Raw genomic sequence first — 16,064 nt, 5'->3', positions numbered from 1 at the left:
AGTAGAGGGTTTCTTTTGGGGTGATGAATGTGTCCTAAGCTTTGTAGTGATGGTTGGCACAGCTCTGTGAATATACCAAAGTCACTGAGCTGTACACTTAAAATGGATGAGTTTTACAATATGTTAATTATATCTTTATTAATAGCATATTTTATAAATGTTTAATAATAATATTCATCCCTTTCTCTGTTGTACATCATGTCTATATTAGTTAATACAGTCCAACTGAACAATCTTAAGTAACAAGGTGGAACTGGTTGGTTTCTATAGGACCACAGAAAAGGCAGGGATGAATAGACAAATGGATTCCAACACTCAAGTGTTAGAATTTTTAGCCCTATTCTATAGCCCTATTGGCTTTTGTCCACCTTATAGTACATGCAGTTTGTTCACCAACAGATAGACATAGCTAAAAACAACTCAGGACTTAAATCCTTTTAACTTTTTTCTTTTAGACTTCGGAGTTATGCTTGTTTGGGGGTTATGTTAGTTGTTTTTTTTTTGTTTTGTTTTGTTTTGTTTTGTTTTGTTTTTTTCTCCAAATCCCAACTCCGGAATTTACAAGCTTTGTGATTGGGCAGAAACATTTTGATCCTTTTTTTCTTAATGTAATAAAATTATAGGTATTTATCAATTAGCTTATTTCAATTATTTAATGAGATAACACATGTACAACATATAGCATAATGTTTAATATTGAAAACACTGGTTCCTAGTTTAGAGGAAAGTCATCCAGGTTAGTGAAGGAAAGTAAGCCCTTAACTTAATGGTCATGACCTATTATGTTCATGTAGGTTAATCAGATCTTCTTTTTTAGAAATTTGAATTAAGAAACATGGAATTAAGGGTGTGGGCTGTGGGTGGGAGGACCAGTTAGCATTTGGATCTAAATCTGAAAGTTTATTATACAGAGTGATTATAAAGACTATGAGAATAATGTGAAAGTGTAGTTTATGAAGGAATCAGATACTGGGTGTAACTGAAACCATGAGTTATTCCCACTACTTTTTTAAGTCTATACTCTCTCACTAGGTAATCTCAGTCTGATGACTTTAAGTACATTTGCATGCCAATAATTTCCAAATTTATATCGAGAACCCTGACCTCTCTACTAAATTTCACTCTCATATATAAAGTAGCCTTTTTGACACAGTAACTTGAATATCTAATAGACATCATAAAACATGGTTGAAACAAACCTCTTGGTTCTACCCTTCTACCCTTCTGTTCCTGTGCTAGTCTCACCCATCTTAGCAAATGCAACCACAATCTACTGGTAGTCAAGACAAAAGTTTAGGAGAGATCCTTCAGTTATTTTTTCCCCTCATATCTGATACACAAATTGACAACTATTCACATTAGATTTACCTTCCAAATATATCTGATATACATCTGATATACACCATTTTTTTTTCTCCATCTGTGTTACCAACAACTTAGTACAAACCATCCTCATCTCTTACCGATGCTACTGCAATTGCCACCCAACTAGTTTTTTGCCCCTTCATGATCCATTTGGTAATCATAGTAGAGCAAAAATGACCCTTTAAAAATATAAAACAATTACTGGGGAAGACTCACCAATATGAGTATGAAGACTGCAGATTTTATTTTATTTTTCTTTTTAAGACTGCAGATTTTAATAAGAAAAATAACAATGTATACTTCATGTTAATGGTCCATTATCATCCATCTCTCCTTCCAATAAACATATAGTAAGAATGTCATGCCAAATGCCAGTACAAGAAAAACCTAAATCATTCAATAAATATCATTACCAACATTATTAAAGTATTGCTCAATATTATTACTAGTAATTATTGAATGAGCACAACCATTGTGTTAAGACTTCACTTGCAATAATACCTGTAGTCCTCACAAAAATCTCATGAGGTAGGTAATATTATCTACATTTTACATAAAAGGAGGTAAAATAAAGTCTTTTAGAAGTTGTTTCACATATTCTAAAGTCAGTGAACTAGCAAATAGTCAAACTTAAAAATCAAAATCTTAAAGGAAACAATAGTAGAGAATATCCCATGCATGTGCATCAAGAGTTTTCTTTCAGTAAAAATTAACATAAATAAATAATTACTTTTCCCAAACCCCTTTGTTTTACTTAACTAATGAAAATTCCAATGTAACTTCATTATTTACTCCCAAGGATTCCATTATTTTCACATTTTTCAGTGCTATGCTGACAGGAACTCAAGGGATTAAAATTTAATAACTTCTATTATTCTTTGTAGTTACAAGATTCTCAAGTCCATGATGCAGTCCCAATTATAGATTCTTTATTTACATTGTGAAATAGGAGAGCTTAATTAAGTAAATCATGGTTCTGCATATATGATAAGATCCAGAAGACAGAGGTCCCATTTTGTATCCTTATTTGGTTCAAATTTTCAAAATTAAATTGAGAACCTCTGTGTATACTATAGTAATGTCCTTAGCCATTCAACATTGCCAACACTTATTTTTGCTCTTTTTTATATTCTCCAAATACTCTACAATTGCACAGATTTCTCCTCCCTTTTGGGTTGTAAATTTTGACCCACCAATGCCACTGGATTGCTGTTATCCAAATTCCTTTTAATGATTCCTTGTTTTCAGAATCACTTTGCACATTATTCCAGCTCTGCTCAATATAAATACAGCTGAGTCTGTATTTTATTTCATTCAGCTTTTACTTCTTTCATCACTGTGATTCAGATTTTCTACACCTTTTATTTTCTCTCTTATACTGGGCATGTGGAATTATCTGAACAACTTTTTCTTACTTTTTATCGAATTTTATTTTAATGCCTTCCTGATCACAGAGACCATTCTCCTGCCAAATTAATTAATTCAGGTCTTTGCAAAATGTGTCCTCTAGCTTGCTAGGAACTGCTCTGTATGGAACTCTAAGCTCTGTAACCTGCTGTTTACTTAACATATCTTTTCATTCCAAAGTTATAACCTTCAGCTAGAAGGAATAAAAAAAAAAAGGCAACAGAGGCCATCAGATTTCTTCCCAGAACCTCAAAAACCTAATAGCTGATTTCCAGCCTTTGGGTTAAGTGCATTATTTGTATTCATTTAAGTTATGCTGGGTTAGAAGCTATCTAGTCAGTTCAGTGGGTCATAGCTATCTGGATATGCTTAAATTTTCTGACTCACTCATCAGGATTAGTTACTATCACCTATGTAACCTCTTATTAGCAGTTTCTTAATAATCTTTAAGGAGAGAAATTTTACTTCTAATTACTAATCTCTAAGCCATTTCTGTGTATCTGAATTGTTATTTCTTCAGAAGGCTAAGGAAGACACTTGTAAAGAAATGCGTATGTATTGAATAATGCTCTAAAATTTATTTTCATATTCTTCTTACAGCATGGAACATTTTTCCATTTAGCAACCTTTGACACGAACCTGCTAAAACATTTGTTCAGAAATGTAGAGGGCATGTTTACTCCATTTCCTACTGAATACTGATTCATATGAGACAAGCATGTGTTTTAAACATTTTTATCCCTTAGAGTGACCAGCAAATGATTCTTCAGCTGATTTCTTCAAAGCACTTTTCATATCACACAAACACAGTTTGTATGTGCTCTTACCTTTAACATTTTTCAAGTGACTCTTATATTTTAATTAAAGAGCATCCATCTGAAAATTCATTAGCATAATGTGTAAGAAGGTGGGAAATACTAGATTTACTAACATGGACAATAAAATGAATGTTGCTCATTATATATCCTTTTAAATAACTGAATTGTCTGTAATGGTTAAAATAAAGATTATTCAATAAAAAGTACCACACTGACCCTTATTTCTTAAAATTTCTGCCTGCTTCTATAAATGCACATCATAATGTCTTTTTCTTAGGTCACAAATTCCTTTTGCCATTAATCTTAAAGTTTACCAGAAGTGAGTTAAAAAAAAAAAAAAAAGACTGGGAATACTGATACAAGTATTAAAAAAGAACAAATCTTAATTTCCACAACATGAGTGGGAATTCCTCACATACAAAAGCTGTTTTTCTTCTGCCTCCTTGGAAAATATGCACTACTAAATACCTTAAATATTTCTTGCATAGACACTGAAAAATCATAAACAGTATGAATAAATTCCAAGTCTATTCACATGTATGAATAAAACTCATTAAAATACATGGGAACCTGAATAAATGTAACAGATATAGCATGCTCATGGATAAAAACAGTATTATAAAGATACATATAATCCATCTTTCTGAAGGTCACCCTGACAGCACACATCAGATTTAAATTTTTATACCCCTTGATACAGTATGTCTACTTTTAGAAATATGCTATTGAAATACAAGAATGTTCACTGAAAAGCTCTTCTATTGGTGAAAAATTAGAGACAAATGAAATATCTACAATAAGTCAATGGATAAATTATGGTTGATCTGTACTTATACATAGAGTTGTTATGATAGCTCATTAATCATTCAAATAATTCAATAATTCATTCAATATTTATTAAGAATCTATGTGGCAGATAGTGTTCTACTTAGGACACACACCAGTGAAAATGTAAGACAAACTCTCTGCTTTCAAAGAATATTTATTACATGATAGCTTGTTACAAGAAAATTAAGAAGAAATATATGAAATATCATTGGTCAAAGTACTACAGAGAAAAAGTAAGGTAAGGGAGCTCTGAGTGAATGAGACAGGTGTTCTTTTATAGAAGATAACCACCTGATATTTGAAACTTAACTAAGGGGGTAAGACAAGAAGAAATACGGGGGAAGAGCATTAAAGGGGGAGGAAATAGATCAAAAGGGCATGATTTGGGAGCAAGTGCAACTTGAGAAACAGCAAGGGGCCAGTGTGACTAGAGTTCAGTGTGCAAGGGTAGCAGTGGTAAGAAATGAGTTCAAAGAGATAGCTGAGAAGAAAGATCACTAAGACTTAAGCAGACTAAAGTGAGGATTTTGACTTTTGCTCTTAATAAGATTTCGAATGACCGAAAGGTTTTATCATGAGGAATGACGAGATCTGGCTTACGTTTTAAGTGGGTCATTCTGGTTGCTATCTGGATAATAGGCTGCAGAAGGCAAGTGAGGGAGGGACTTAAGTTAATATCCTATTAAAATAGTTTAAGTGAGAGGAGATAGCATCTAGACTAAAATAGCACCAGTAAATGTAATGATACTAGATATATTTTAAGGCTGACCTGATAGGACTTGCATGATTTGGATATGGGGTATAAAATAAAGAGGGAATGGCAAGTATGAGATGGATCAGCACAGGCTGATATAGAAGGTTGCCCATGATATATTATCAAGTGATACCAAAGAAACCTGCATCAAAATGTGTACAACTGGACCACTTTTATTCTCTAAAAAAATGTCTGGAAAGATAGATACTGATAAGGAAATTTTCTACTTTTAATGTATGTGGGCCCTGCTCCTGGGTTCCCAGGGAAGCTATACTTGAGTATTTAGCAAGGTCAAAATGACTCCATGAAGCCTCAAAGCATGGGCTCTATTTCTGCCCCAAGCAGACACTGTAAATTTGTTTAAAGAAAGTAACCAAAAGGAGCATTCTGAACACAAAAGGTAAGAAAAAGTAAAAAATTTTCCTGGTTCCCATAAGCCATACAGTCATACAGTCCTGCATACACTAGAAACTTAAGGTAGGCAACTTTCTGAAAAGTTCTTTGGCTAATAATTTATAACTTTTTGTGTAAATAAATAAATAACCCTACAGAAAATGCTCCCTGGACTGCTCACTTATTTGTGAAAATTATATATCTTGGGTAGTTGTCCTAACTTGGGCTGGAATAAAGCATACTCTCTCTCTTTTTTTAATTCTGAAGGGTTTGTTTATTTTGTGTCAACACCACCAAGTTTTAATTAGTAGTTAATTCTAAGAAAGGAAATGGCAGATAAAAACTTCACATTTTACTTCATGGACTTTGCTATTATTTGAGTATTTTATTGCTAACATGTATAACTTCTGTAAGAAACATAAATACTGAAGTAGAAAAATGCATTTATGATTACATTAAAATATAAAGCTTCTCAATTTTGAAGATACTACCAAGTGACAAGATAAAATATAAACTTTAAATACTTGCAACATATGTAAGTAATAAATATGTTCAGAACATATATTCAGAACACATATAATGAATTCTCAAAAATCAAAAGAAAAAGAAAATGTAAAATAAAAGAGGAGCCAAATATATGAACAAAAAAGGAAGAAAGAGTAGCAAATAAACATGAAAAGAAGCTCTCTCTCATAAATGAACAGGAAATGCAAATTAAAACCATTCTGAGATTATTTTTTTACATTCACTGGCCTGATACAAGTTAGGTAGTCTAAAATTATTATCACTGTATATGATGTGAAGATACAAAGATGTGTAGAAAAATGTGAAGTATCAGGAATTCTTATCCATTGCTGGTAAAATATAAATTAATACAGCCACTTTATGAAATACTACATTATAAAATAAAGTTGTAAATATGTAAAAAAAAAAAGGGGGGGGAACTTAAAATTGTTTTTTAGTGAAAGAAAGGAGAGACAATAACATGAGTCTCTAAATTAGAGGTGACTAGCTCTGATAGCTCTGATAATTCACTTGTAATTTTCAATATCAATACAAAATGATTTATAAATCAACTTCTCAATAGACAGTGGTTTAAAAGTTTGAAATGTAAACCTTGTACTTTATTTTTCAATGATATAAATACTAAGTTGGATTTCCAAATGCAATTTCTCATTAAAAAATTAGTACTTGGTTGGCATACAACAAAGCATGGCAAACCTAAGTAATATGGTATGGTAAAAAAAAAATATAGGCTTTGGAAAATGCAGAAAATCCTGAATTCAAATACTGACACTAAATAGAAAGTAAGTTTAGAAAATATATTTATTATGTGTCACTGTGCTCAGTGATGCTTATCAGGCCACTCAACACAAGGTTCCAATCATAACTAGCTCACCTTCTTGTCTGGATGCGAGTGTGAGGGGATGCTAAGTAATGAGTCTTAGTACAGCATGGAAGAACTGGATAAGCACTTAGCTTGGGTAATAAAAAATGATTACGTTTTCCAAGAGCTCTGGCTGTCAGGATTAGGGCTACCAACCTTTTCTACGTTTAGCTCAAACCATGTAAGCCACAGATACCTAGGTTACTGAGAAATAGCAAGTCAACTCTTCTCTTTAATTCCTTTCTTCCTTCCTCACCAGAGACCATGCTCCTTTTTCAGGACCACTCATTATACAGATCTCTTCTTTTTCTAAATTACTATAAATGTATGGACTATGAAACCAAGTTTGCATTTATAATGTATTCAGCACACACTTTTCTGTCTTTATGGAGTGAATCTATGATATAACTTAGAAATTTCAATCAAAAAATGTGATTTTAACCTATGATTTTAGCAAACTTTTAAAAATATATTTAATTACTTAATCTTCAAATTCTATATCTATACAATAAAAAAAAGTGACTTTACAAGGTTAATATGAGGATCTTCTATCTCCATAACTTTAGACATTTGATAAACTCTGAGATATGATGTAAAACAGAATTATGATAATGATGATCTATTACATTTATAATCTATCATAAGAATCCCTTGATGTCAAGGATTCTATTAAATACCTGAATTCTTTCAGCTAAAAATTATTTACCTTTTAACTAGGAATAATAACTGAGTAGTTAGTAATGAGTATTTTGTAAATAGTATTGCTTTATCAAGTAAGTTAATCTTCATTAAAATAAGGGATAATAAAACTAAAGAAAGCAAATTTCAATTTTTATATCACAAATATGAGATAAAGTATATTAGAACAAGAAATTAAATCAAATGATAGGCAAAAAGTAATGCAGGATACAAAAATAGATGGTATGGAACCAGCATCCAATTATAAGACAAATATTAGAGATGCTAAAGAAAAACTGCCTTCTACCAGAGAATTTTTTTCTTGAAAATGAAATTTGAAACAGTAAAGCAATTAAAGAAATGAAATCGTTTTTCACTATTATGATGTCGCTGCCAACACTGAATAACAGATCTTAACTAAATAAAAAGCCAAGTCAAAACTAAAATACATTTCATAATCAAGGAACAATAAAAAGAAAAAAATAAATACAGGCTCAATATAAGAAAATTATAATTAGTCAATACCACGTCTCTTAAATCACTAATTCTAATAGGAAATATTTCAATGTTTAATGATATAGAACTAGGTAGAAATTACAGATATTGGTAAAAATAATATATCACAATGGATAATGACAATTGTGATGTGTACAGAAATATACACAAAGTAATGAAATGTGGAGTTCCTGGCTGGCTCAATAAGTTAAGTACCCAACTCTTGATTATAGCTCAGGTCATTGTCTCAGGGCCTGGAATCAAGTCCTGCCTTAAGCTCCCCACTCAGCTGGGAGTCTGCTGGTCTCCCTCTCCCTCCTCCTCTCCCCCTGCTTGTACATGGGCATGAGCAGGCTCTTTCTCTCTCATGAATAAATCTTTTAAAAAATAATGAAAGTGAATAAAATTGAATTTAGACATATACACTAAAATAATACTTAAAATTATGACACAGAATCAGGGGACTTGAGAATTGACAAATAATTATTAAGGAGTAAGGGTGTTTTTGAAGATTCTCTCTTTTGAACAATGATGATTAGTTGCTTCTGTTTAATTTCCATTGTTCAGTTTTCTCAATTTTAAAAATCCAATTACCAAAGTTATTTTTTTCATGAGGTAGTAAATTACAATTAAGAAAAAGACACAGTCCTTGACTTCACAGAATTTCAAGTTCATTAGGGAATGAGCCACAGTCAGTACACTTAGAACACCACGGGCAATAGGGGTTACACCATGATTCTGAATAAGGGGTTACACTATGATTCTGAACAAGATGCTATGGGATCCTAGGGTCAGCAGTGACTAACGCTTGCTTAAGAGATTCCAGGCTTCACAGACCAGACATGGCATCAGTATTTGAATTGGAGAATAAGCAGTTTTACCTAGACCAAGAACTAGAAAATAAAAGAATCCCTAGTAGGTAGAGAGAAGCACATGAGAAATTATGTTCACAGAGCATTGTAAAAGATGGAAATTGTGGTTTGAACATAAGGCTGTTGGAAAGAAAGAATATGAAGCTGGAAAATCAGGGGCACATTAGATTTCCAAGAACCTACAGAGCCTGCTAAACACAGTAACTTCAGATAATGCAAGTCATCAAAGGCTTTAAAACTGACATTGGCCTAGGTAGAACTTCATTAAGTTAGAAGACACTGAATGAAAAGGACATTATCTTAGGAAGTTAAGGACACAAAGAGTTCAATGTTAAGACTATTAAGTTAGTAGACATAAAGCATTTAATGTTAAGACCTGAATTCTAGTAGTCAATATGGATTATGGTGCTGGAGGTCAGATAAAAGTTCAGGACTTTAGAAAATATTTTGATTAACATCTGGCCTTCTAATGATTATGGTAGCCACAGATGAGGTGTCCCAGAGGGAATAACTTTTAACAGTAGAAGAAAAATGAGGAGACAGCATTGAAAACGCTATTTACACAGCAGGGAGAGAAAGGAAAAAAAAGACAATTTAAAATTGTATTTGCATTAAGCCAAACATTTCAGAAGTAAATTCTCTTTCCTTCCTTTTTAATGCTTTTAAGTCATTAAAATTGTTACCTATTTTAGCCCATATCATTTATAATTAAACCCTATTAATTATAGAGGTTTAATTCATATACTGTGCTAATAGATAATATATTTAGCATGTTATATGCACTTTATTAAGTATCTCATTAAATTCTCAATCCCATGAAGTCATCAATTATTATTAACCAGATCTTACTAATAAAGAAACTGACCCATAGAGTGGTTAGGTAATCTACCCAGAGTGACATAACTAATAAATAATGGAGCAGAACTTTGAAAATAAAGCCCACCTTCTCATCAACTACATTACTTCTATATACTTCATTTTTTATTACCAGTAGTTACTTTTGTTTTATGTTACCATTTTCACTTAAGTGATTTTAATTAAATTTTGTATTATAATTAAATTTAAAAGACATGAAAAACCACCTACAATCCTTCTATATCAATCAGTAATGCATACAGATTCTCATTTATCTTGGACCTGGTATATATCTATAAATAAACCTCAGTGGTCTTGGTTTTGAATTAATAATCAAGTGTAACACATATAATAATAATCCAACACCAAAGTTTCATCTAACACCATGTTTGTTTAGTGTTATGAAAGGATATAGGGAACACAACCAAATTCTAGACACAGAAATAGGCAACAGCACAGCAGAAGACTCAAAGGCAGGGCTTCCAAAGATCCCACTCACTCAGGATTCAGGACAGGGAATCAAAAAAGACAATACAGGGTGTGTGAAGACAACCTCATTTCAGGAAACCAATCAGCACTGGGGTCCCTTAAGCTATTACACCCCGTTCTGATTCTCTGATGTATCAATATAGTTAGTTATCATCCAGTAAGCCGTCTCAACAAGTAGGTACAGGTATTTGGTTTAATGAAAAGTAACCTTGGGCAGCACGGTCTAGCACTGCCTTCAGCCTAGTATATGAATTAAATCTCTATAATTAATAGGGTTTAATTATAAATGATATAGGCTAAAATAGGTAACAATTTTAATGACCTAAAAGCATTAAAAAGGAAGGAAAGAGACCGGGGATCGAGTCCCACATCAGGCACCCTGCATGGAGCCTGCTTCTCCCTCTGCCTGTCTCTCTCTCTCTCTCTCTCTCTCTCTCTCTCTCTGTCTCTCATGAATAAATAAATGAAATTTTTTAAAAAAGTAACCTGGCCAGATTTTCATTTACCTTGGATCTGGTATATACCTATAAACTCCTTGAATTTGTAGTACAAGGAGACTGTCTGAAGATAGAGAAAAGATAACTAACCAGTTATTAATACTTTCCTTCCACCATAGATATATGTTAGAAAATCAAATTATTTAATTGATCTTTATTAAAATATAATTACATATTAAATGCTTGTTTGCTTTTTACATAAAACTAATTTATTTTTAAGATATCTCTTCTTTCAGGGAAGCAAACTAACATCAATAAAATTTATTACATTTTCCAAATCTTAAAGAATGCACTGATCCCTAATATTTGAAGTATATTTTAAAATATCCAAAATATCCAAAATTACACCGTTAAAATGTGAGCTGTAACAGAATATGGACTGTAAAGCCACAAAAAAGTTTTAGTTTCTTTGGTGTGGTAGTTATAGTGACATTTTTTTTAACAAGCAATATAAAAAATGTCCTTCATAACTTATAGGACATACAAAGCACATAAAATACATAGGAAAACAACTGTTCCATAAAATAATCTAATTTTTAAATGAGTATGTCTATTTTAAGAAACATATGAAGTATATTTTACCAAAGTACAAATGAAAATCCCAGGTTTTGCTCTTGTACTTATTTTCAAATGGTTTTAAATGGAAAAATATTCTTCTATCCAATACATGTATAGATTTTCATTTATTAAAATCATATGAAGAATTTTCCTGTGAAAATGTTGATTTACTGCAGTTTTGCCATATTTCCTTTTCTCTATATACATTTTGAGGGCTGATATTATTTCCTGTGCATCAGAATCATAATGGTTTTAATAACTGCAAATTTACCCTCCTTCACTTTTCTGTAGCCTTTAAGATATGCTTAAAGTTCTCAACGTCAATCTCTCAATTTTATTAATTATAGATTAATATATTTTTATCATTTGATTATAAATACAAATCTGTAAGTATTTTTGTCCTGCACTAAGTGATTTATCTTTTTCGTTTTACTTAACCCTCAAAAATCTATAAAGTAGGTAATATTATTTTAGTTATTTTAGAGATGAGAACGAAATATGGAATTGTTAAGTGCTCTGACCAAAATCATACAGATCTATATTTTTATTTTTTCAGGCTAGGAATGTAGTCTTCTTATTAGAAATAAATTGAGAACCTATCCTAACTCCAGTATCTGACTTACACAACTTTCGTAAGCTTTGGTCATATAGGAGTTAGCTGCTCATTTAATTTGTTCAGATGTGCAATTCAGAAAATATGGGTTAAGTGAAAATTATTTCATTTCAGGGAACGCATCAGCTCTGGGGCTCCATACTGGACAACACAGGTCTATAAAGCAAAACAGACTCTTGGGGCAGATGGTAAATATGGAATCACAAAATCTATTTAGGGCTATTGAATTAATCCAAGGGATAGGTGATGTTATCAAGGACCAGAGTGGTAATAGTAACAGTTTAAAAAGGCAATCAAGAAACAGACTCTTAACTACAAAAAACAAACTGATGGTTACCAGAAGGGAGGTGAATTGGAGGATGGGTTAATAAATAGGTGATGGAGATAAATGAGTGCACTTGTTGTGATGAGCACTGGGTGTTATATGGAAGTGTTGAATCAATATATTATATACTAGAAACCAATATTATACTGTATGTTAACCAACTGGAATTTAAATAAAAACTTAAATAAAATTAAACATTTGTTTTAAAAGAAAAATTTCTAAATATACTTTTAAAGGAAAGCCACAGAAATTTGCTATTGAACATATTATAAAGTTTGAGAAAAAGTGAGGTCAAAAAGAACTTCAAGTTTCTGTCTAGAGTTATTGGAATACTGGAATCTCCCTTTTGTCAAACAGTGATTACTGTGGAAGGAACAGGTTGACGTAAGTTAATAAGAAGTTCAGATTCGGAAATGTTATATAAGATGCCTGATAAACATCCAAGTTGAGCATGTACAATTCTGGATATAGAAGTCTGAGTTCAGAAGAGAAATCTAGGCTGGAATATATATTCAGGATTCAGTTAATATAAAGTCTTGAGGCTGAATAAAACCACATGGAGAGTAAATGGCAATATAAAAATCAAATGACTGATCCCTGGAGGAGAAATCAACCAAGGAAATAGAAAAGGCAAGAAAAGAAGCAGAACAGAGGGATGTTTTAGAAACCAACCAACATAATTGCTTCAAAAAAGAGGTAGCTATTATACATGATTAATGCTATTGATAACTCAAATATGATGAAGGCTGAAAATGGACTTCTAGATTTGACAATGTGAGCATTATGGGTGATACTGAGTTGGGCTGCTTTGGCAAACAGTTGGATAGAAGTCCAATTAGTCTAACTGGAATGATTTTGTGAGAAAACATGGGGAATGCAGACAGCTCTTTCATAGAAAAATTATGAAGACAACATATAGATAATTTTTCAATGAATTGTTTTTAGAGAAATGTGTAGTACCTAAAGGGGGATGAACATATGGCAGCATATTTATATGCTGATGTAAATAATACAACTGATGATGCATTAGATTAACATTATTAATATTAGAGAATACATATAATGAATTGCATGATTCACTTTCTTACATTTCAATGATAATTTCTAAAACCTGAAATTCACTTTTGTCATTATCTCCTTTATTTTCTTTTTTTTATTATCTCCTTTATTTTCATTTAATAGTTAATTTTTACAGTTTATTCCCCAGGAAAATATAGGCTGCTTAGCCTATCTCTCCTCTACAATTTTTAATATGATGTATGTATGCATAGGTATACGTGTATGCACACATATACACACATATGTATGTATGCCCACAGATAGTCTCTACTATGAGACATACATATATATACACACACACGTATATGTATGCCCACAGATAGTCTCTACTATGAGACAAAATGAGACCTTTGAACTAAATTATCTCTTACTCTCCAGACTGTTTTTAATATAATCCGTTCTTAGTCTCTCCAGAGATTTGCTTCATTTATTGGGAGCAGTTATTCACAGAGCTATTGCTCAACTTCACTCATCACTATGAACGCCTAAATCTGATCTATTTATGACCCTTTCTTCTTGACTGAAAAAAATATGTTTAACACTTCAGCTAAAATTATTTATTAACAGGATTAATGAAGTTGTTTTTTCTCTATCTCAATCTGTTAGAAAATTTTGCTCTTGATCCATTTTTATCTTAATAATTGCTGCCTGTCTCTTTTCAGTTTTGCTGATCCATACTGTAAAGAACTTGGAGCAGCTAAATTTGTCAACAATGCTCTCATTTACAAGAAATAAGGAACCCCATGTTATCCTTACTTTAGAGTTATATTTATTTTTTCATTTGTATTCAACTGGCTAACATATAGTACATTATTAGTTTCAGATGTAGAGTTATGTTTATTGCTGCTTATTTTATGTAGGCTGATAATTAAATAGTTCATTCTCATTGAGTGTTTACTCAATGCAACATGAAAAAGTTAGAATTTTGAAAAAATGCTACCTGGACCACCACTCTAGTCTGTCCAAACTAACAATATGCTAGGCCATTAAGAAAAGATAGTAGCCACATATGCCAAAGTCGCTTTATAGTTACTAGGCAGATGGACTTATAAATGCATCTGAAATTAATAAATACAGTGTTAGGACCAATGCCTATTTATCTATCAAGAATTTTTTTTTGCCATTTTTTTTTTTTTAAGTAAGGGAAAGGGGAAAGAGGAGAGAGAATCTTAAGCAGGCTCTATGGCCAGCCCAGTGAGGAGCCCAATATGGGACTTAATCTAACAACCCTTGAGATTATGACCTGAGCCAAAATCAAGAGCCAGACTCTTAACCAAATGTGCCACCCAGGTACCCCACCCAAGTATTTTTTTTAATGTCTGACTCTGCACATTTAGTTCTATCAATAAACTTCCTATGTAACTAATATTTTAAAATCAATTTATCAGACCTCATAGGAGACAGAAGCAATGATATACTGAGGTACAATAACTTCTATCAAGGAGTTCACAACTAAATACTAGGGAAAGAAGAATAAGAGCAGCAAAACATAATTTCCTGAAATAACTTTTGTAATACAAGGCAAATATGATAAAGCCTGTAAACCAAGTATAGATTACTGTACATTTTTCTGTGAATAAGTTGGCGAGAGAATTATAAACAAGTAGAAAGATGTCTTAAACTTCAAATGTATCATGCTTGGATTAAGCAGACATGTAAATATATACTATTATAACATTAGCTCTTATACATATGCAAAGATAATTCCTATATTTTGTGCACTTATCATTTCAGAATTAAACTGTCAACGGTATAACTATTGATTTTCTTATATCTTTCATTGACAAATTAACTTAGTTTATTATGGTCCCCCAGTTAAATGATGTTTTTCATTCTTCATTTACATATATTTTGACTATTGCTAAGTGATAACCTTTTAAAAGTCATGACTATGGTTTGTGTGTCTGTGGTGTAGAGATGTATCATTCCCGGATGTACTGAAATAACCAGGTCGATGGATGACAGTGGATGGAGCAAGCTACTAATTTCTTCTCCCTGCTCCAAAAATCCATTTACATATTTTATCCTCAGATAGGGGACATACCAGATATTAAGCTGATAAGAACAGTACTACATTTGATTTAGCCAAAAGGCTACAAAGCAACTAATTTTTTTTTTAAATACACCAGTTACAATTACAATGTGCAACTTGTATTCATGGAATTACTGCCATGCTTCTCTACTGCAATGCATTTTAATAATCTGAGTGGAGATTCATTATATTTCAAAATATACAAAATCTGAAATTAAGGTTTTGAGGTTAGTTTTTTTTAAAATGTCCTTTTAAGGTCATTTTGCAAATTCACTGACCTGTATCTTCAGAGTCCTCCCAGGTATAGACAATTAACAATATCATATGAATATTTAATTACTTTTAAACTTTCACTAAGAGTCAAGAGCAATAATATAGAGCTTGAGATACAGAAAAGGGAACTTATAGAAACTACCTACTTCCATTTATATAGTATATACAGAAATGCTTGACAAAGTTGATATACCTTTTTATAATAATTTAACTTCAAACTCTAATATAATGGATTAATAACAGCTTGCTATTTTTAGAGTATGTATAAAACAGAACCATGATGTTTTTAATTAGCTAATTTTGCATGCTTTAAAACTACGACATTTCAAAAATATTTTTGAGAAGCCAGATGTTTGTCACTGATAT

At 31.9% G+C, this 16,064-nt stretch overlaps 1 protein-coding gene and 1 non-coding gene across 24 annotated transcripts in view; both read right to left on the bottom strand.

Moving 5' to 3' along the window:
• Window positions 1-16,064, bottom strand: part of EPHA6 (EPH receptor A6) — an 880,674-nt gene that overhangs the window by 720,210 nt on the left and 144,400 nt on the right. The window lies entirely within an intron of this gene.
• On the bottom strand, window positions 15,306-15,498 carry LOC112641649 (U2 spliceosomal RNA). Its single transcript, XR_003124747.1, has one exon. It is a non-coding gene; the product is annotated as a U2 spliceosomal RNA (small nuclear RNA).

Source organism: Canis lupus, chromosome 33 (genome assembly GCF_003254725.2).
Source record: "Canis lupus dingo isolate Sandy chromosome 33, ASM325472v2, whole genome shotgun sequence".
NCBI lineage: Eukaryota > Metazoa > Chordata > Mammalia > Carnivora > Canidae > Canis > Canis lupus.
This window is presented reverse-complemented; position numbering and strand designations above follow the sequence as displayed.